Source organism: Mustela lutreola, chromosome 14 (assembly GCF_030435805.1).
Source record: "Mustela lutreola isolate mMusLut2 chromosome 14, mMusLut2.pri, whole genome shotgun sequence".
In the NCBI taxonomy this organism is placed as follows: Eukaryota; Metazoa; Chordata; class Mammalia; order Carnivora; family Mustelidae; genus Mustela; species Mustela lutreola.
The window spans coordinates 58477712-58500251 of record NC_081303.1 but is presented as its reverse complement, the minus strand read 5'-3'; the positions used below and the strand labels follow the sequence as shown (position 1 = coordinate 58500251).

Here is a 22540-nt window from a genome sequence, read left to right as displayed (position 1 = left end):
ATTTCTCTCTACTGGAACCAAACAGATTATTAGACACTGGAAATTTAATTTGAAAACCTCAGAGAACAAATTTAACCAAATTGAACAAGGACACATTTCAAAACTTAAGGGAAAAGAATCAAGTGTTGTATAGTATGTCCCCACTTACATATAAACCTATGTACAGTTCCTCAAAACGTAAATGTTTTATGATTTTTTCAGGTGTAACTCAACCTCATTCACATGTCACAGTTTGCTTTACAAGAATATTTTTCTAGTCAAATATCACAATTTCATGATTCAGTGTCTCACATTGTGCTTTCGATCATATCATTTTTCCGAGTTAATCTGCAAAAGGTTCACTGGGGAATTGCACAAAGTATGGAACACTTCATGAATTTTCAGGTCCTCCTTATGCAGGGGCCATGGTAATCTCTAATTTCAGTATATGTGCTGCCGAAGGGAGCACGTAAAGTGTTATTTTGACATAGTTTTAGCAACAATTATATTTCAGCTCAGATATTTAAAGAAGTAATTTTTACTAAAACTACAGAATATACTTAGGTATATTATTAATGCCTTCTCTACAAAATATAATTCTAATATGTCTTCAATGTACTCAATTACTTTGCAATTATGAAAATATACTGTGCTCTGAAGCAAAATGATCTTGCAAGATTCTTCATATGTATATTTTGGATGAATATAGGTAAAATATTTCAGTGATCTTAATATGAACTTACGTTAAAATAATTATAACAATTGTCTATAGTCAGTCATATGAATCTTTGAAATGAAATGAGCAAATAAATTGTGCAGATGGGAAAATTGAATTGAATTGAAAATCTACATTACCAACCCACCTTACCCTTGTATGCTGAAATTCAGAACACCACATTAACTATATAAAACTAACTTTACCTTATATATGTTATGCAATTTTGATCAACAACCACTGAGATTTCGATGACAGCAAGAGATACAAGTACCAAGAGATCACCAAAACCTAACAATCCCTAATGTTTTTACTCTCTGCACAAGTTTTTCTTTTCTAGGATGTCCTGTAGTTGGAATCACACAGTATGTAGTTGTTCCAGATTGATTACTTTCACTTTGTAATGCGCAGTTGGGGTTCTTCCATGACTTTACTTGGACTGAGCTCCTTTCTTTTAGCACTGAATAGTATTCTGTTGTCTAGATGCACCACTGATTATCATCTGTTGACCTACTGAAAGACATATTGGTTGCTTTTAATTTGGCAATTATGAATAAAGAGGCTACAAGCATCCTTGTGCAGATTTCTCTGTGGATGTAAGCTTTCAACTCCTTTGAATAAATTCCAAACCTCCTTCTAACAACCGCATGAGTAAACTTTGAAGCAGACCTTTTGAAGATTTCCAAAAGCCATTTGAGTCTGAAAGTGGATTTATCTCCAATCTTTGAGGTGCCTGCATGTCCAGCTAACAAACTGATGTAGAGATTTTGATCCACAACCACCTAAAAAAAAAGCAATTGACTCCTCTCTTACAGATACTAGTAAAAAGTAAAAGTTTACTAGTAAAAGTTTTACTAGTAAAAGTAAAAAGTTTATTATTTGAAATGTTAAGTTTAGATTACTTTAGTACATAGCAATAGGTAACTAATGTGTGTGATATTTTAAAAAAAATTAGTCAATACGTATTTCTTGAACACCTGTTGAATGGTAGGCATTGTTTAAAGTACTACAGATACACTTGTCAAGACGAAATAGGAAACTGCTTTCATTGTGCTAATTTTATTTTTTATGATTAAAATTTCTTGCCTAGTTTTAATTTTCTTTTGAATAAATTTTCACCATATACCTTAGTAATTGAAAGCAATTATTAGGTATTTAATGTGAGCCAGATTTTGCATTAAATCTTAATTAAATTGTTTCTTCATTATAACAATATTTTGAGATAGAAATTTGTGCCAATTACTTGACTATTGTTGCATAAAATACCAAATCCACCCTTCTTTACTCTGTGATTCCAGGGCTAGGCTATGCAAGCTTGTTTAAACTCTAACAGCTGGTACTTTATAAAATTTTGCCAGTATGGGACCCTTTAGAGAAGCTAGAAGGCAGGAGGGAATAGGAAGGCATATGCCTCTTCCTTTTTGTTCAAAGTTCTACTGAATATTGCCTTAGTAATACTCCACCTTAGTAGAGAAAGTTGATTCTATTCTCTAGCATTGTTTGTTCCTCCCAGAAACAGCCCTATTTTTATCCTGTAGAACTGCCAAGATCAGAAACACATCCTCAAAGTTTGATATTTTTGACCCACAGGACCCTTCTCCAAATTTCTAGGCTCTTATAACTCCAACTCATGATTTTTTTTTTCCTCCTAGTTTGATCATGATTCTTTCTATGAGTTACTATTCCATGTTACTTCAATGTCCAATATTCTATATTTCTTTCAGCTATCCAAAACTTGAAAATAATTCTTAACATTGAATTCTCTCTCTTAAAATACTTAGTGTGGTTTCTGTTTTATAAGCAAACCCCAAATATTACAGTATTTTGTTTTTCTCATGTTGCTCAAGGTCATAGAATTTCTAAGTGGAGGTGTGGCATTGAAGCCCAAGTGCTGTGACCAAAGAGTTTTGCATTTAATGAGTATTCTCTTTTGTTATGAGTTGTTATTCATTTTAAATATTCTCAATTTTCTCTAAATTATTCATTTTAAATATTCTCAATTTTCAAAAATAATAATCTGCTTTAGATCTGAGATCAGTCAGATTTATAAGAAGCAGAAGTTTTACCCAATATTATGTATTACTAGTGACTTTGAGGACATGAGCATTTGTGAAGTAGAGATAAAATTGAAATAAGTCACTAACAGCTAACTTAACATCCCCCATTCCTTTATTGCCCCATTAGTATGAGATGTGGACTAGCATTTACATGTAAGGTTAACACATGATACTTTACACACAAGCGAAATCTTTCATTTAGGAAACTTCTTCCATTTTATACTCAAATTAATTTCACTATCTAATGAAAATTTTCAAAAAGCCAACAATTAAATCTATACAATCCTGATTTATTTATCATAAAAGTTCTAGAGAGAATAGCTTCATTGTATAAAAAAAAATTTCCATCAATAAGGACCCTCTCACTTTTAAAAACCATTTATACTTTAATTGTGAGTTCTGCCAATAGCATGTATTTAAGGCAGCTTTACTGGACCATTTTATTCCACCTGGTCTGTCTCTAAAGAAAATTTTAAAAATCCATTTCAAGTTCACTAATAATGCTTTAGTTCTCTGGCTGATAGTTGCTTAGGTCTCCTCTTGTTTTGTGATATGCTTGCCTTTTTTAATTTTAAGCATATGGGACTTGGATTTATACTTCAGTGCAGCCTAATTCTTGCTTTGTTCAATTGTACCCTCAGAATTTAAGCTGTGGTGTTTTAAACTGTTACTTTAAATTGTTAATATTTGGGATGTTTGTTAACCTCTATAAGATATTTTCAATTTTTAAATATGTATAAGATACACATATTTAAATGCATTTGTGTGTGTATGTATACACACATACATATTAATATTTATAGATAATGATAAAACAATGAGCTTAATTGGATTTAGACAGAATATTGCTCATGCAACTGAAGAGAACATGAACTTCATGTTCACATTAGATTCCTTTGTCATAGCACAGATTGTGCCTAGATAGATTCCTAGTATACAGTGATCTGTGTCACAGTTGAGAAATAGTTTAACCTGATTTTACCAAAGACAGCTGACAAATTGCCCACACTTTGCTGATGAGAAACATTTTATTTCTTTTCATTTTATTTTTCCTAGAATATAAGCAAACCTCCTCCAGAAGAAGGAAGGAGACTTGATATGGATTATCTCCACATATAAATAAATCTGTTCTCTGTCTCATATGGAGATACTCTTTCTAACTTTTAAGTCTATTATTGTCTAGAAGTGAGAGAGACCTGGAGAATGATCTCATAGCAGAGATACAGGCTTATAATATTAATGCAGAAAAATGATATGGGGCATTTCCTGTGTTCTGGAAATTTCCTGTGTTCTTTTATTACCTTGAAATGTATTCTACAAATATAACAATGTGCTTGAATATAATGATCAAGAGAAATTTTCCTTTCTTTTCAGAGAATATATTGTGAATCAGTTTAATCCTAGACTTCATATCAAATAATACGAGACTCATAGAAAGCATAAGAAGGGTACTCAGAAAAGGTCAGTAAAAAGAAAATCTACATCCTATATCCACATATCTCACTGATTAAGAAATTTGTTAACAGTACTAGAAAGTGACTGGCTTTGATACTGGCCTTTGGTATGGAGAGGAAAATACTTCCTGATCAAAAATGACAGGTGGAGATCAGCTTACTGACTTTCTATGAATTTATATGTCATCTGTAGCTCCTGTGCTTTACCAGTAATTTTTTTTTCTCTGTTATAAAGTAATTCACAACAGAATCTATGTTGGACAGATAGTATATGTTCTTTTTTTTTTTTTTTTAAGATTTTATTTATGTATTTGACAGACAGAGATCACAAGTAGGCAGAGAGGCAGGCAGAGAGAGACAGAGGAAAGCAGCCTCCCGGCGGAGCAGAGCCCAATGTGGGGCTCGATCCCAGGACCCTGGGATCATGACCTGAGCCGAAGGCAGAGTAACCCACTGAGCCACCCAGGAGCCCGATAGTATATGTTCTTTTAGACTTTATAATTCTAGCATTTTCCTCAAAGGCAATAAAATATTAAAGTAAAATGTGCAGGGGCACCTGGGTGGTTCAGTGGGTTAAGCCTTTGCTCAGGTCATGGTCTCAGGGTCCTGGGATCAAGCCCCACATCGGGCTCCCTGCTGAGTAGGAATCAGGGAGCCCCCCCCCCCATATCCCTGCACCTGCCTCTCTGCCTACTTGTGATCTCTCTTTCTGTCAAATAAATAAATGAAATCTTTTTAAAAATGCAAATACATCCTGAGTCCGACACACATATGGCATCCCCTACCAACAGTGCGGTTGTACTACATGAAATACAAATTCCAGTTGTTATTAAATACCAGAAGCCACATTTCTGACTTGGTTAAGAAAAATCTGAATTGTAAGAACCAGCAAACACATAGCATGGTTGGTGTCCCTGATAAGAAATAAAAGCATAAAAAAAAAAAAGAAAATCATAATGAATTAAACTGCAGTATAATGGAGGGAAACCACATTAAGAATGGACTAACATTGGCTTTGGAACACTTACTGAAAAATACAGAACTAAAGCATGCATTCATACCTTATTAATTTTTTTTCCCCGTGTCCTTTGACATTACATTTCTGGAAAGAAAGTAAAGGTGTTTCTGCTTTCCAGTTATAAGATAAGTACTAGGGATTTAATGTACAAAATTAAAGGATGACTATAGTTAATAGTGCTGTATTATATATAGAAAGATGGTTAAGAGAGTAAAATCCCAAGAGTTCTCATCATAAATAGAATTTCTTTTTCTTTTCTTTTTTTAATATTGTATCTATATAAGGTGGTGGATGATGTTAGCTGAAACTATTGTGATAATCATTTTAAAATATATGTAAATCCAACTGTCATACCATACATCTTAAATTTATTCAGTGATGTATTTTAATTACTTCTCAATAAAATTGGGAAAATACTTTTGCGCTCCTTGAATAAAATTGGAAATTTCTTAACTCCAAAATTTGTAATCCTGAAACTATTCTTGAATGATGAAATACCTGACATGATTATTAACTATTTTCAAAGTGTAAAAGGCATCTACTTGTAATAGCTTAGAAAATTCAGAGAGAACAGTGATGGAGTCTAAAATAGGGGACCTGGGTATAGGGCAATGGTGATCTTCATTAATTCTTGTACACATTTTTCTTGTTTCTCTCTAATGACTGAGGTAAGTATAGCTACCTATGGTAAACCCTAGTAATTTTCCCTGTGAAATATTGAATACGATAATTTCTTCAAGTGTTGTCACAGTATCTGGCATATACTAGAAATATTAATATAAATCTTAATTTATTTTTTCCTCGTTCCACTCTGTGGCCTCTCAAGAATGTATTCTAATGTTTTTGTCCTTAAATGTACAAACTATAATGGATTAGAGATGTTTATACACAAATATCATTAAACTTATTTTATATATAGGACTTGTGAATCTTTAGGTAACACTAAATACTTCTCCCAAACACTTAAAAATTTTTTGTTTTTAAAATCTACATTATTTATGCATAATTTATATAAATAAAAAGCACCAATTTTAAATGTACAACATCTGTTAATTTTTCCATAATGACCTTGTATCCTGAAACCTTGCTAAACACAATGACCTTGCCACTAACTCATTATAGATTTGTTAGGACTTTTCTGGATAGAATAATAATGATAACTGCAATATAAATATATTTCTTTTGTTTTCCAATCTATTTAATTTTTTCTTTTTTTTGTCCAGAAATAATGGACATACAACATTATATTAGTTTCAGTTGTACAATATAATGATTTGACATTTGTATACATTGCAAAATGGTCACCACAAGAGGTCTAGTTAATATTTGTCACCATACATAGTTTACAAATTTTTTTTTCTTGTGATAGGATTTTTAAGATCTACTCCCTTAGCAACTCTCAAATATGACATACAGTATTCTAACTACAGTTACCATGCTGTACATTACATCACCATAACATATTGACTTACCTGGATGTTTACACATTTTTCCCCTTTCTTGACCTTATTACACTATTTATTCTGAAAAAATATGCTAAAAACAGATTTCCTTGTCCTATTCCACACATAAAGAAAAAAAATTAAATAAATATGAATATTTACTGTTTTGAGTTTTTTTGTTATGCTTTGTTTTTTGTTTTTTTTTGAAGATACACTCAAATGTTTCTGCATCTCTCTCTTTTTTAAGATTTTTTTTTGTTTTTTGACAGAGAGAAAGAAAGAGAACACAAGCAGAGGGAGTAGCAGACATGGAGAGAGGGAGGAGCAGGATCCCCACTGAGCAAAGAGACCAATGCAGGACTTGATTGTGGGACCCTGGGATCATGACCCAAGCTGAAGGCAGACACTTACCCACTGAGTCACCCAGGCACTCCTGTTTCTGCAACTCTTAAGATAAAAATATGTCTTTTCTTAGTCTGTTAGTGTGGTTTCCCATTATTACTCTAACAAATTGCCACAAACTTAGTTTTATTTTATTTTATTTTGCCACAAACTTAGTTTTAAAACAACACAATTCTGTGTTAAAACAACAAACTATATTTTCTTACACCCTGGAGTTGGAACTCTGAAATGGATCTCACTGTGTTAAAACCAAGGTATCTAAAGGCCTTTGTTCCTGCTGGCAGCCCTAAGGATAAATCTGTTTCTTTGTATCTTCCAGCCTCTAGAGACTACTTTTATTATCTTGGCTCAGAGTCCCTTTCTCCATCTTTTTTTTTTTGAATCGTGAGTTGAGCTTGAGACTGACGCTTAAGGACTGAGCCTCTCAGGTGCCCCTCCATCTTCAAAACAAGCAGCAACTGATTGAGTTTTTCTCATGCTGTATTACACAGACACTCCTATTCCGTACTTAAATCTCCCTCTACTTCCCTAATAACGATGCTTATTTTGAAATTTAGGGGCCACTTGGATAATTCAGGATAATCTTCCCATCTCATGATGCTTCGCTTAAGCACATCTACAAAATCTCTTTGACCATGTGAGTTAACATATTCAAAGATTCCAGAGATTCAGAGACTGATATTTTGGTGGGAAATTCAACCTAGCACCTGATAAACCGACCTTGCATTTCTGGGAAAAACAGTACTTGGTCATGATGTATTTTGTGTCTTGTAGAGTATTGATTTGGTATGCTATAAAATCAAATTGAGGACATTTGTGTCTGCGTTCATGAATGATATTAGTCTATAGTTTCTTTTCTTGTAATAACTGTCTGGTTTTATTATCAGGATAATGTTGTCTTTGTATAATGAGCTAAGAAATACTCCATCCCCTTCTAGTTTCTGGAGTAATTTATGTAGAATAAGCATTAATTCTTTATATATATTTTCTAGAATCCAGCACTATATTAAATGTATAAATCAATATGAAGCCTGGGTGCCTCAGTCTGTTAAGTGTATGCCTTTGGCTCATGTCATGATCCCAGGGGCCTGGGATCCTGCCCATCGTTGGGCTCCCTCTCTGTGGGGAGCCTGCTTCTCTGCCCCTCTCTTGGCTAATGTGTTCTTTCTCCCTCTTTGTCTAAAATAAATAAATAAAATATTTTTTTAAAAATCGACATTGTCAAGTATGATTTGTACCAGCAATGAAGAATTCATTCAACATTCAAAATTCAATCAATCAATGAAAGTCACTGTTAGACAGAAAGAGAAACACCTTTATCTCAGCGATGCACTAAAATCACTTGAAAAATTCAGCATCTATTCATAATCATAAAAAACCTTAGCAAATTAGAAATAAAGAAGAACATTTTCAACAGGTAAATGTGTAAACATATTGTTGTATATTATACAATGAAATAAATCTTGAAATGGAATATATCTTGACTGTATTTTTGTTCACACACTTATTTAAATTTCTCAAAATTCATCAAATTTTACACTTATAATCACTGTAATAAATTTACCCAAACTAAAAAAAATAATAATAATAAACAAGAGTTAAACAAAAAAGTAACACCAATTATCTGTGCAAAATGTTCTCCTATTTGTTACCATATTGGATGTGATACAGATTAAATTCCAAACTTTTGCAGCAGTCATTAGTATTTCTTATGTGTATGCATTTATCTCCTGTGCACTTATAAGTGAACTTCTTAAAATGTAATTAAAGGATGAAATAAATCTATTTTATATAGATCACCAATAACTCTTTTTGTAATAGAGATATTAAGAAAGGAGCACAGCTTTAATAAGAACATCTTGTTCCCATTTTCTCAAATATACAGCTCTGTTATAAATAGGTTTCCACAGAAACACCTACTGCTTATCAAAGTTTGAGCCAAGAAAATCTCAAGTGTACTTTTTTTTAATGCAACTGCAACTTTGATTGAAAAGTGTTCTTTCATCATTTTTTTCAATATTCTTTTAATTTACCCAATTCCTCAGAATTTTCACCTAAAATATCTGTATCTTGGGAAGACTTCCTAGTGTTCAATTCTCTCAAATCTTTCTCTTCATTCTCTTAACTTCATACCTCAACTAAATCTTTAAAAAAAAGCCTTTTAAGTACAGTGTCAATTAGCCCTGAAATATATCATGATAAAAGTACTGTAACCCAAACTGAATTGTCCTAGAAGTATCTCTATACAAAGCTTCTAGATTTCCCTGTCTCTATTGCAACTATTTTATTGTTACTGTTAATTAATTGAAAAGGAACATAGATATGTGTATAGTTAATCTTATCTAGGTCTCAGTTTATTACTCATGAAATATTATATGACAAATAATTCAACATGTTTTACTTACTTATATAAAACAGAAAAATATTATAGAATATGTGGGCACATTATTATACAAACAATTTTACTGGTTAGAAACTTGAAAATAGGGGACCTGGGTGGCTCAGTGGGTTAAGCCACTGCCTTCAGCTCTGGTCATGATCCCAGGATCCCGGGATCAAGCCCTGCATAGGGCTCTCTGCTCTGCCCGGAGCCTCCCTCTCCCCCTCCCCTCTCACTGTGTGTCTCTTTGCCTACTTGTGATCTCTATCTGTCAAAGAAATAAATAAAATCTTTGGGAAAAAAAAAAAAAAGAAATTTGAAAATAGCATAACATCTCCCTCACAAGTCTCCAAATCCAGTTAGCCAAAAAGATTGCTTAATTCTATGTCCTAGATCTTTCTAATAATCATCATATCATTTAGATATATTTCAGATCTAATTTTCTCTTTCTTTGTGTTTAATTCCTCAGATCAAATCCCCAGTTTTCATATATTCCCACAGCCTTCACTAGACATTAAATTTTGCTGCATCCTCAAAGTCTTTGGTGATTGTTTGTTTGTTTGTTTTCCTTTAATTTAATTACTTTCCCACTAAGTTGTTCAAATGATAATTAGGAAATAATAATCTTATAGAGCTTGGACAGATTGTAATATGATTTACTGTTGTAATAACAGTAGGTATGGAAAGAGTCTGGGGGTAATTAACAGATGCTGATAACATATATGAAGGCCTAACAAATAAGGTTCCTTTGGGTTGTAACTGTTACTGCAAAGCATGAGACCAATAACTTACTAATTGGAGAAAGAAAATTAATGCAATGACTTGTATATTATGCAAAACATTTAAATATATTATTTAGGTATGGCTAGATTTTGTCTGGAAAACTTCAAACATAGAGCTTTTAAAAATGTGTATATATAATTTATATTGTTCGTAGTCTATTTAGAAATGAATAGACTGACTACTGTGTAACACTATGTATAGTATTCTATATTTATTACTTTATGGTACTTAATAACAAACATAATACTTTTAATGGCAATTGAAGAATTACCATGGCACAATCTCATAGACATAGATTGTAAGTTCCTTTATTATTTTTTGACAAATAGAAAAGATATAAAACAGCTATTTCAAGTCTATCAATATAATGCAACTATATAAAGCAATTCATAAAGGGAAAGAGATAGCATGCCCAATGTGTGCTTTTAGAAAGGAAATAAAAACAAAACACCTATCTATTCAATCACAGCTCCAATCTTCAATTCATTGTTTGGTTCATGCTTTGTGGAAGATAGTGGGATAACATCTCAAAAAGGAAGTGGATTACATCGGTCTCTGGTTGAGAGTTCTTCTAACTTGTTTCCTGTAAGCCAGGGGTTCTCAAACTGAATTGCTAATTAAATTGTCTTAAAAGTATGGATGCCCTTCCCAGTTCCAGAGCAATTAAGTCACTAATATTACTGGCAATGATATATTGATAATTTAAAGCTTCAGAAATCATTCTACTGTGTATCCAGGTGAGAAAACTGGTCTACAACATCTTTCCCACTATTTCTCCCTGCCCTTTAGGACAACAGCTACTGATGAAAGGACTCTTCTCTAATCTGATGTTTTTGAAACTGACTTACATCAAACACATTGATTTTTTTCTTCAAAGGCCTGATCATAAGACCAGAAGTTTAATTAGTAGCTCAATTACTACATCAGTCTATTGCCAACAGAGTTTGATATCATGAAGAAACAAGTCATATTGCCTTAGAGGAAGTTATTTCTGGTCTATTGTATGTTTAAAACAAAACATTCACAAAATTTAATATTATGCATAGTATTACTTTCTTCTCTTAGCCCTCAAGGAAAGGAAATCATAATATAGTCTGCCAAAACTCTTTTTGATCACACTGATAACTTCTATTAACTTTTCTCATTTTCAGGGTGGAATAATCACAATTAAGTCATTAAGAAGTTTACAGAAAATCATTTCTAGAATAGAAATGATAGTAATCCTACTCACTAACATAGAAACCCATATTAAATTATAGTGTATTTTAAAGGTACATATTTTAAGAAAATAGTTCTAAACTCTTACACTCCCTGTTAAACAACACAGCTAATATCTTACTTTATCAAATAATTAAGTTAACAAAGATGTCTATTAAAAAAAAGGGATCTGTGTAGCAATCTTCATACTGTGATAAACCCACTTATTCATAATTACTTTTTGTAATTATTTTTCCTTATAATTTTTCTTCATTATTCTCATTATTTTCTCTGTTCCTTCAGCTATTAAGGAAACATAATTGACATCCTTCTCTATTGTAGGCACTGGAGTTATAATAATGCTTTCCTCATGATGATAGTTGTCTACTGGCAGATTCAGCCATGTAAGACAAAAAATATTATTTTCATAATTTGTTAAGTGTATTAAAAGAGAAAAAGTTATTGTGTTATGATATGATAAGGTGAGATTGCTAAGAAAGTTTGAGGATATTGAGAAAACTGACTGGCTGAGTCGACCTTGAGTTATCTCTTAAATGGTAAGTAGCATTCAGGTTAGTACATTATGATATGTACCAGTTTTTACAACCTGGGAAAGCAATACAGAAGTATCTGTTAGGATTATAGCAACAATAGGATTATAGCAACAATAGGAGCCTACAGGTTAATTAATATCTTATGTATAATTAATAAAGCATTGAAAAATGATTCTACATTAAATGTTTTTGTTTAATACAATAAGCTTTTAGTGAGTACTAATCAACAAGCTTGGCAACTGTCACATGAAAAGAACTTCAACATCACTTGTCACCAAGGAAATGTAAACAAAACCACAAGGAGATATCACTTCATCCCTGTCAGAATGGCTAGTATCAGAAAGACAAGAAATAACAAGTGCTGGCAAGGATGTGGAGAAAAGAGAACCGTCATCCACCATTAGTGGAAAGTAAAGTGGCGCCACCATTATGGAAAGAGTATTGAGGTTCCACAAAAATAAAAACAATAAAAATAGAACTCTCATATGATCCAACAGTTCCATTTCTGTTTATCTGAAGGAAACAAAAACACTCACTTGAAAAGATCTACATTCCCTTATGTTTATTGCATTGTTTACAATAACCAAGATATGAAACAACCTAAAGGTCCATCGATAGGTGAATGGGGAGAGAAGATGTAGTATGTGTATATACATATATAACCATAAAAAGGAATAAAATCTTGGTATTTGTGACAATATGGGTGCACCTTGAAGGTATTTTACTAACTGAAATAAGTCAGACAGAAAAAGACATTTACCACATGATTTCACTTAAAAATGGAATCTAAAAAAACAATACAAAATAAAACCCTGACTCACAGATACAGAGAACAGAGTGGTGGTTGCCAGAAGGGAGGGAAGTTGATGAGGTTAATAGATAAAGGCAATCAAGAGATACAAACTTAAAGATTATAAAATACATAAGTTACAGGGATGTAATGTACAGCAAGGGGAATACAGTCCATAAAATTGTATTAACTTTGTATGGTGATAAATAGTAACTAGACTTAGCAGAGTCCAGTTTGCATTGTATGCAAATATTGAATCACTACATTTCATGCCTGAAACTTATATAATATTATGTCAATTATACTTCAATTTTCAAAGATGGGAGAATCTTAAAACACGGATTTTATTTATTTTTTATTTTTTGAACATTTTATTTATTTATTTGACAGAGAGAGCAGCTAGAGAGGGACTACAAGTGGTGGGGGGTGGGTAGAGGGAGAAGCAGACTCCCCACTGAGCAGAGAGCCTGAAGTGGGGCTCGATCCCAGGACCATGAGTTCCTGACCTGAGCTAAAGGCAGACGCTTAATCACTGAGCCATTCAAGTGCCGCAAAACATGGGTTTTAAAGATCCCCAATTGAAGGAAATGGAAATGAAGTTGTATTTTTTTTAACTCCTAGTATATACTACACACTTCAAATATAACATCTCCTATTTATTTTTGAAACACTTTTCTAATGTGGCTTCTTAAATCCATTTCACAGATGTGGAAGTGGAATATATGTGAAGTTAGACAAATTGCCAAATCACAAGGGTATGTCTGATTTCAACCCAAATCTCTTTATTCTAAAGCAGATTCTGTTTGTTTTCTGTGTGTTTTCCTCCTTATATCTCAAATCACTCAGGATGTCGAAAGCAGCAGAGACACTTTCGCACAGTCTGTGTTTGTCGGTTGAGGACACATATTTCTCTTATACACTTTACACGTTTAAATTGTACTTATTAGAAAAAAGGATAGATGCTGCGTTTCCTGTGAAATTTCATTTTCACTTTTGTCCAGGCTGAAAGAAGACAGACTAGTGACAGAGGAGAAGAGCGGGAAAGAGTGACAGAGCACAGGCAGTGAGGAATGTGATTAGGATAATTTCATCAAGAGATTTTAAGTGGTCAAATATTTTGGCAATTATCATAGCAATTTCCAAAGCAGCCCTAAGTGCCCTTTTATGAAAACATATCTGACTCACACTTCTAGAGGATATTGATCTCCAGGAGAGTATATCTCAGGAAATTGCATCAGGAGATAACTTCTAGGTGGAAATATGCTGAAATAAGCATCGATCTGAAATTGTCTCAAGTCAATCACTGCATAAAATTTGCACATATGCAAAGAAAAAAAACTATGCCATTTAAAAAATCTCTACCTTTGGTAAAATTTAAGAACAAGAGTTTCTAAGGGCTATTTAATACATCAATAGATGTGATCTTTATTGTGTAAAATATCTTCTCATATGTGTAGAAAATTAATAAAGACTTCTTAAAATACTAAGTGTAGGCAACTCTGGTAGAATGACAGGTGATTCTCATTTCTTCTTTACATTTTTTCTATACTACTCAAGATGTTACCTGCCCATTATTTTTGTCAGTTTTGATGCAGTTCATAACTGTTAACAATGGCTGTAAAAAAATCTCAAGCTGTACAACCCACAAATCATACCATGCTAGACCAGACCGCATGGAAATTCTAATACATTCTAATACAGACATTTCACCCTCATCTAAATGTGGACATTTTTGTTTCTACAAACATGGTTTTCTCCACTAAGTGGTTCCTCATTGTTCATCAAAACACACAGATTGCTCATGTCCTTTCACAGAGTTTTCTCAAATACATTCTTCCCCCAGGTTCTCACCCAGTTCTCATCATATGATATCCTGCAGCACAATTTTTTTTTTCCTTCTTAGTGCATCATGCTAGATCTGATGTTGGCACCCTGGACTCTGCCTAGAATCATTTTACATTCCCCACTCTTTAGCAAGATGAATTATTCCATCACAAATCTCAATGTGGATTTTATTCATTCTCCCTGGCTTTCCACTTCTGTGTTCATTGCCTCTGCTATGTGCCCCTACATTATGTTGTCTTTCTGTGATGAGAGCTCTTACTATATTTTAATAAAACTGATTTATTAGTCAACACATAATACATCATTATTTGTTGATGTAGTGTTCAATGATTCATTAATTGTGTATAACACCCAGTGCTCATCACCACACGTGCCCTCCATAATACCGTCCCCTGATTACCCCATCTTTCTATGCCCCTCCCTCCTGTAACCCTCAGTTTGTTTCCCAGAGTCCAGAGTCTCTCATGATTTGTCTCCCTCTCTCATTTTTTCCCATTCAGTTTTCCATCCCTTCCCCTGTGGTCCTCTGCACTATAGAGCTGATTAGCAAATCAGTTACATACAGATATGGTTTTCCCTACCAGATTTGCATGAGAAATTATATATGTATACATATTACTTATCCAGTGTGTGTGTGTGTGTGTGTGTGTGTGTGTGCGTGTTTTAATGAATATCAGAAAACCTAATTGCTTCCATAAAGAATAAGAAAGAAATGGGACTAAGAGAGATATAGGAAATGGTGTGCAGTTTCTGATATAAAATCTGTAGATTTACAGTGTCTCTACTCTTTGTGGTTGTCTAAACATTTCTAACTAGCTAGAATACAGATTTCAGGGAAGGGAAACTGCACAAGGTAGTTAATTAATTGAAAGCGAGTGTATAAGTAATGAGGCATTGACTGGAAGGTGTTATTTGGAAGCAAATGTATTGATGGTAACCATTAAGAAGCAAATCAACTAGTTAAGGGGTTGGAAGGATGCACAGGCTTAATACAAATAAAATAAAATGCTTATCAAATTGATAAAATAATTACTGATCATTTCAATCAATTGGTCTTCGAATATCAACCTCCTTGTTCCCTCGATGTTGTTTTGCAATTGCCCTCCAAAATTGACCTCTGATCAACCAACACTCTTCTCCATTTCTATTTCCAGAATTTAGTAAACTTTTAGTGTAAAAGTACATATTTAGGCACTTTATAAAATAATTTTCATGAGTTCCAGATCCAGTTCATATCAGAAAACTGCACTGTAACCTGTCATAAGTTTCCAGTCTTCCCAGTGATCTCTGGAATTATTGAAAATTTCACTAGTCTCATCTCACTGTCAGCAAATGATCTTGAGTTTTATTTCAGATAAAAAGATAAATCAACAAATCACTTCAAATTCCTTTTACTTTACTTACAAAGATGAACCTTCTTGTCTTAGTTTCCTTTCATAATCTATCTAAATAAACTACCTTCTTAGTAATTTTAAAATGCTTACAATTTTATTACATAAAAAATTCCAGGGGCGCCTGGGTGGCTCAGTGGGTTAAGCCACTGCCTTCGGCTCGGGTCATGATCTCAGGGTCCTGGGATCGAGTCCCACATCGGGCTCTCTGCTCAGCAGGGAGCCTGCTTCCCTCTCTCTCTCTGCCTGCCTCTCTACCTACGTGATCTCTCTCTGTCAAATAAATAAATAAAATCTTTAAAAAAAAAAATTCCAAATGTAATTATACTAACATTTCAGAAAATAATATGTTGCTTTAACCTGAGTATTCCTCCCTCAGGTCATATTTTAATACATGTAGGTTTATGATAGTTCTTTTTAATAAAGAATGCCCAAAAGCCTTTCATTATTTTTTTCATAGTAGCTCTGGTGTTTTTGCATGTTGTAGGCTTTTATTTCAGATCAAATAAAGGGTGTTTTTATTATTTTGATTGGAATAATACTAAACTAATATATTACAGAAATAATAAATATCTTGATATTTTTAAAGTTTTCTTCATAAAAGATTTCCATATTTATATTTATCAATTTTTATCTCTGTTGCTATTCTAAGTAGAATATTTTATATCATTTTATTTTATTATTTTAAAAAGTGCAGTTGTTAAGATATGTAAAGGATATGTATATTTATTTTATGGACAGACATCTCAATCATTTATTTTTTTTCTAAAAGTAACAAAATACCTCCATATTTCTTATGTACTAAAAAACCATAAAATTATAACTATAGTTTTAAAATAGCCATTAGAGTTCAAGAAACTAATTAACTGCATTATATCCTAAATGCTCAGAAATTTGTCAGACTTTGAGGAAAACTAAAAGGTTATCCATTTAATCTGAGGTACCCTAAAATGGATAGATTATGTTGTGGTCATTAATCTATATGTATTTAAAATCTGAAGAAAGATATTCCAATTTTATGTACCAAATTCTTAGGAAATTCAGCCAAATATCTCATATAATCTACAAAGTTTTGTCTCAGATATTATTTCCAAATATCATGAGAGAAATGTGCTGATTCTCCTCATGTATCTTTTCAGTTTTTGATAATTTGGGGGCAAATCTAAGTCTATGGTCTGTTGCTGTAAATCAACATGCATAATAGACACTAAAATGTGACTGATTCTAGACTCTTAATCTCTAAGTCTAATGTTTTCTTAACAATAAACAAATAATATGTTCAAATAATTTAACTACTAACTAATGTGAATCAGAGAACATCCATTGGAATAAGATTTTGAATTAAAATCCATAACTTGACAAGTTGAAGATACTGAGACACAAAGATATTCATTGTCTTGTCTAAGATTACATGGCAAATCCAAACCTCATTAGATTTTATTAAAAAGTTTATTTAAAAATTCATATTATAATTTTAATTTGTTCAAATGTCATCTTAATTTAAAATACTTTGGTTAGATTTTAGCTCTCATAAAAGTATAATTTTTAAAAATGTACTTTATTTGGGAATGTTAGAGTGATTATCATATGTAATAATGTCTGGAGAGATTACAAAATGTAACTCTATCAAGGGAGTTCCTATCATTTTTATATGAACATTATAAATTAAATGCTTTTCAATTATTGTACGGTGTTTTACAACAGATTCCAAGTTATATTCATGTCATATCCCAGATGATAGAAATTAAAGTTAACATGAAAGGGTGTATGTGAAACAATCCAATGTTTTCTTCCAAGAATAAAATAACTATTCTTTTCTTTTATGTTCATTATCTGACTCAAATGCAATGGAGAGTATTTAGCCAAGATGTCCTTTTGTGAGTTTAATTTTCATTATCCTGGAGGCATTTCTTAATAATAACAAAACAGTCTTTCTGTCTTTTTTTTTTTTGTAACATCATTCAATTTTCTAATTAGTTTTTTGATATTACAGAGAAATACTAGAAAATTTATGTAAGACAAACATTTGTTGCTATTGTTTAGAAACAAGTAATCTCTATTATACTATTTTCAAGCACACTAAGTTGTATAACGTCTGCAATTTAGACACTTTTGAATTATTCTTAAGGTTAAAATCACATTAAGTACTGCTGGTACAAATAAAAACAGTGATATAACATATATATTTGCACATATATATGTATTTGTATTTACATATACCTCTGTCTACAGATTATTTCAAGGAGATATTTTCTTAATTTTTATGAAGTTAGTTGGTTGTTATTTCTTAGGTTTATTTCTCAATACATTGCTTTGATATTTTTTTTAAAGATTTTACTTATTTATTTGACAGACAGAGATCACAAGTAGGCAGAGAGGCAGGCAGAGAAAGAGAGAGGAGTTAGCAGGCTCCCCGCAGAGCAGAGAGCCCCATGCGGGGCTTGATCCCAGGATTCTGGGATCATGACCAGAGCCGAAGGCAGAGGCTTTAACCCACTGAGCCACCCAGTTGCCCCTGTTTTGATATTTTTAACTTCTTATTTTGGAAGCATGTAGAAATTCAAGTATTATTTAACATCATATATTCCTTTCTATATTGGTGCCTTAATGTTTGTAATTATTAAATGCCTCATGGCCAAAGATAGTTTTCATTTAAAATTTCCTCTTCTTTTTTGGTTTTTATAACTTTTTTTTCTTCCAAATAATTAAGATTCTATTTCTTGGTTTGCCTCTCTCCCTCTCTCTCTTTCTTCCCCCTTTGCACATTTGTCTTGTTTCTTAAATTCCACAAATGAGTGAAATCATATAGTATTTGTCCTTGTCTGATTGAAATATTTTGCATAGCCTAATACTTGCTAGCTCCATCCATGGCAAGATTTCATTCATTTTTATGGCTGAGAAATATATCACTGTACATATATACCACATCTTTATCCTCTCATCAGTAGATGGACAATTGGGCTGTTTCCATAATTTGGTTGTTGTAGATAATGCTGCTATAAATGTTGGAGTGTGTGTGTCCCTTTGAATTAGTATCGTTGTATTCTTTTGGTAAATAGTAGTGAGATTCCTGGGTCATAGGGTAGTTCTATTTTTAATTTTCTGAGGAAGCTCCATTTCTAGAGTGGCAACACCAGTTTGCATTCCCACCAACTGTGGAAGAAGGTTCCCCTTTCTTTACATTCTCACCAATACCTGTTGTTTCTTGTGTTGTTGACTTCAAACATTCTGACAAGTGTGAGAAGATATATCATAGTTTTTATCTGTATTTGCCTGATGATGAGTGATGTTGAGCATCTTTTCATGTTTCTGTTGGTCACCTGGATGCATTTTTTTTTTTACTATTTAAAAAAAATTTAATACAAAAATTTTCAACCATATACAAAAGTAGAGAGTACCAAAAAACCTTATGTACCCACCACCCATTCTTAACAACCATCATATCTCCCCAATACCAACCCCTACTTTTCTTGCTGGGGTATTTTTAAAATCATTTTTATTAACATATAATGTATTGTTTGCCCCAGGGGTACAGTTCTGTGAATCATCAGGCTTACACACTTCACAGCACTCACCATAACACCTAGATAGATGTCTTCTTTAGAAAAATGTCTGTTTATCTCTTCTGACCATTTTTTAACTGGTTTATTTGTTTTGGGGGTGTTGAGGTTGATAAGTTCTTTATTTATTTTGGATACTAACCCTTAGTCAGATATGTGATTTGCAAATATCTTCTTTTCCTTTTAGTTTTGTTGGTTGTTTCCTTGGTTGTGCAGAAGCTTTTTATTTTGATGAAGTCCCACTAATTTAATTTTGCTTTTGTTTCCCTTGCCTCAGGAGACATATCTAGAAAGAAGTCCTTATGGCTGATGCCAAAGAGGTTACTGCCTGTGCTTCCTCTCCTCCAGGATTTTGATGGTTTTGGGTCTCACATTTTGTTCTTTCACCCATTTTGAATGTATGTTTGTGTATGGTGTAAGAAAGTGGCCCAGTTTCATTCTTTTGCACATTATTGTCCAGTTTTCCAGCATCATTTATTAAAAATACTTTGTTTCCATTGGATAGTCTTTCCTGCTTTGTGTAGATTAATTGACCATATAGTGGTGGGTTCATTTCTGGGTGTTACATTCTGTTCTGCTGATCTCTGTGTCTATTTTTGTGCCAGTACCATACTGTCTTGACCACTGCAGCTTTGTCATATAAGTTGAAGTCCAGAATTGTAATGCCTCTAGCTTCCCCCCTCCCCCAAGATTGCTTTGGCTATTTGGGGTCTTGTGTGGCTCCATACAACTATTAGGATTGTTTGTTCTAGCTCTGTTAAAAATGTGGGCAGTATTTTTTATAGGGATTGCATTAAATGTGTAAATTGCTTAGGGTAGTGTAGGCATTGTAATAATATTTGTTCTTCTAACTATTAGTACAGAATGTCTTTCCATTTCTTTGTGTCATTTTCAATTTCTTTCATCAGTGTTTTACAGTTTTCAGAGTACAAGACTTTTAACTTTTCCATTAGGTCTGTTCCTCCATATCTTATTGTTTTTGGTTCAGTTGGAAATGGGATTTACTTCTTAATTTTTTTCTGCTTCTTTACTATTGGTGTATAGAAATACAACAGATTTATGTACATTTATTCTCTATTGTGACTTTGCTGAATTCATGTATCAGTTCTAGCAATTTCTTGGTAGAGTCTTTCAGGTTTTCTATACAGAGTATCATGACATCTGCAAATAGTGAAAGTCTGAGGGTGCTCTGGATTGAGAAAGCTTCTTGAACACTCAGTAACTCTACAAATAATTTATATAGGTGTTCATTTATTTACCAGAAGCATGGTGGGTAATGGTTGCTTTCAGCTTGTCTGTAGATGCCATACTTTTCTAAATTAGACAAACTATAATTTGATCCTTTCTATCATAATCTGTTGAAAAATTAAGATACCCTATAAAAGAACTCAGTGAAATATTATTGTCTCCAAATATTACACCAGGAAGTATCTGGTATGGTCTGCTCCCAAAAAGTGGAAATTTTTCATAGTCCAAAATGCCCAGAAAAGGTGCAGCTCCTTTTGAAAAAGGGGTGGATAATAGGGCATCTCTTCTAGAAAGGAGGTGGTATTTTGACTCCTTTTATTCCTTTTTCCTGGAGCAGAATTTTTGAATCCACGATGACATTCAGTTATAATTTTCTTTAACCTTTTGAAGGGATACAAAAAATACCTTTCTCTACAATTCACTTATAGAAATATTAATTAAGAAAAAATAAAGCAGAATTTTTTGAACAAAAATGCACCCATCCAGGAATACGTAAATAGTACATGTTCTCTTCTGTGTAAATGTACATCTATCCTTTTTTGGAAAACATATGGAAAAGTTAATGCAAATATATATCCTATAGAGATATTCAATGCCCTAACCTAATTATTAACTCTTTGATATCTCTGTTTCTTCAGAAGCCTTTAACCAGGTACACACCATGCGAACAAATCTTGCTGGATTCTGTATTTTTTTGTGTTTGTTTTATCACTTTGAATTTTATCATTGTTTTCTACAATGTTACGAGTTTGTGTGTGTGTGTGTTTATATGTACTTTGTATCATTCTTACCACTCAAACTTATTCAGAGACTAGGATGCTTACTATAAAAAAGAAAAATAGTTAAATGATATTTTAATTTGAAATAGTACCTCTGGGCACTAAGTCTCTCTTCATGATGACCTCAAGAGGCAAATAAATATTAATATACTTATTTTACAACTTCAAAGTTGAGAAATAGAGATGTTTTGTAGTTTGTACTCAGTCACACAAGTAATGAATTTCATACAGCACCCATGTAGAAAGAAGGCTAAGTTCCTAGCCATTGGCCAGTGTAGGGCAGACTTTCTTTCCTGCTTTTTGGGGAGCTGTGATGAGGAATATATTCCTCATCACAGCCAGTGCTGTGTGTGTGTGTGTGTGTGTGTGTGTGTGTGTGTGTATTGCCATGCATTACCTCAAATCCATTAAATTTCTGTAGTGAGAAGGTTTAAAATCTATTGTCTCAGCAACTTTCAGTTATACAATATGGTGATGGTGTTAACTACATGTATTGTTGTAATCATTTTGCAATACACACATATATTAAATTACATTGTATACCTTAAAGTCACACAATGTTATATTGATTATATCTCAATAAAACTGGAAAAAATTTTAAAATATATTAGCAAAAGCTAATTACAATTATTTATAATATTCACATTGTTCTTTCTAGCAAACTTTTGTAACCTATGTTTTTAATGTAAACCCTAATTTTTTTAAAGATTCTATTTATTTATCTGATACAGAGAGAGCAAGTGAGAGAGAGAGAGAGAGCAAGCACCAGCAGGGGGAAGGTCAGGCAGGGGAGAAGCAGGATCCTTGCTGAACAAGGAGCCTGATGCGGGCTTAATCCCAGGACCCTGGGATAATGACCCGAGGAAGGCAGCCATTTAACTGACCGAGCCATCCAAGTGCCCATAAACCCCATTTTTTTATATAAATTGAGGGAAAATGGAATGTG

At 32.9% G+C, this 22540-nt stretch overlaps 1 pseudogene; it reads right to left on the bottom strand.

Moving 5' to 3' along the window:
* Positions 1–354: 354 nt before the first annotated feature.
* LOC131815399 (U6 spliceosomal RNA) lies at positions 355–448 on the bottom strand (annotated as a pseudogene).
* Positions 449–22540: the final 22092 nt, after the last annotated feature.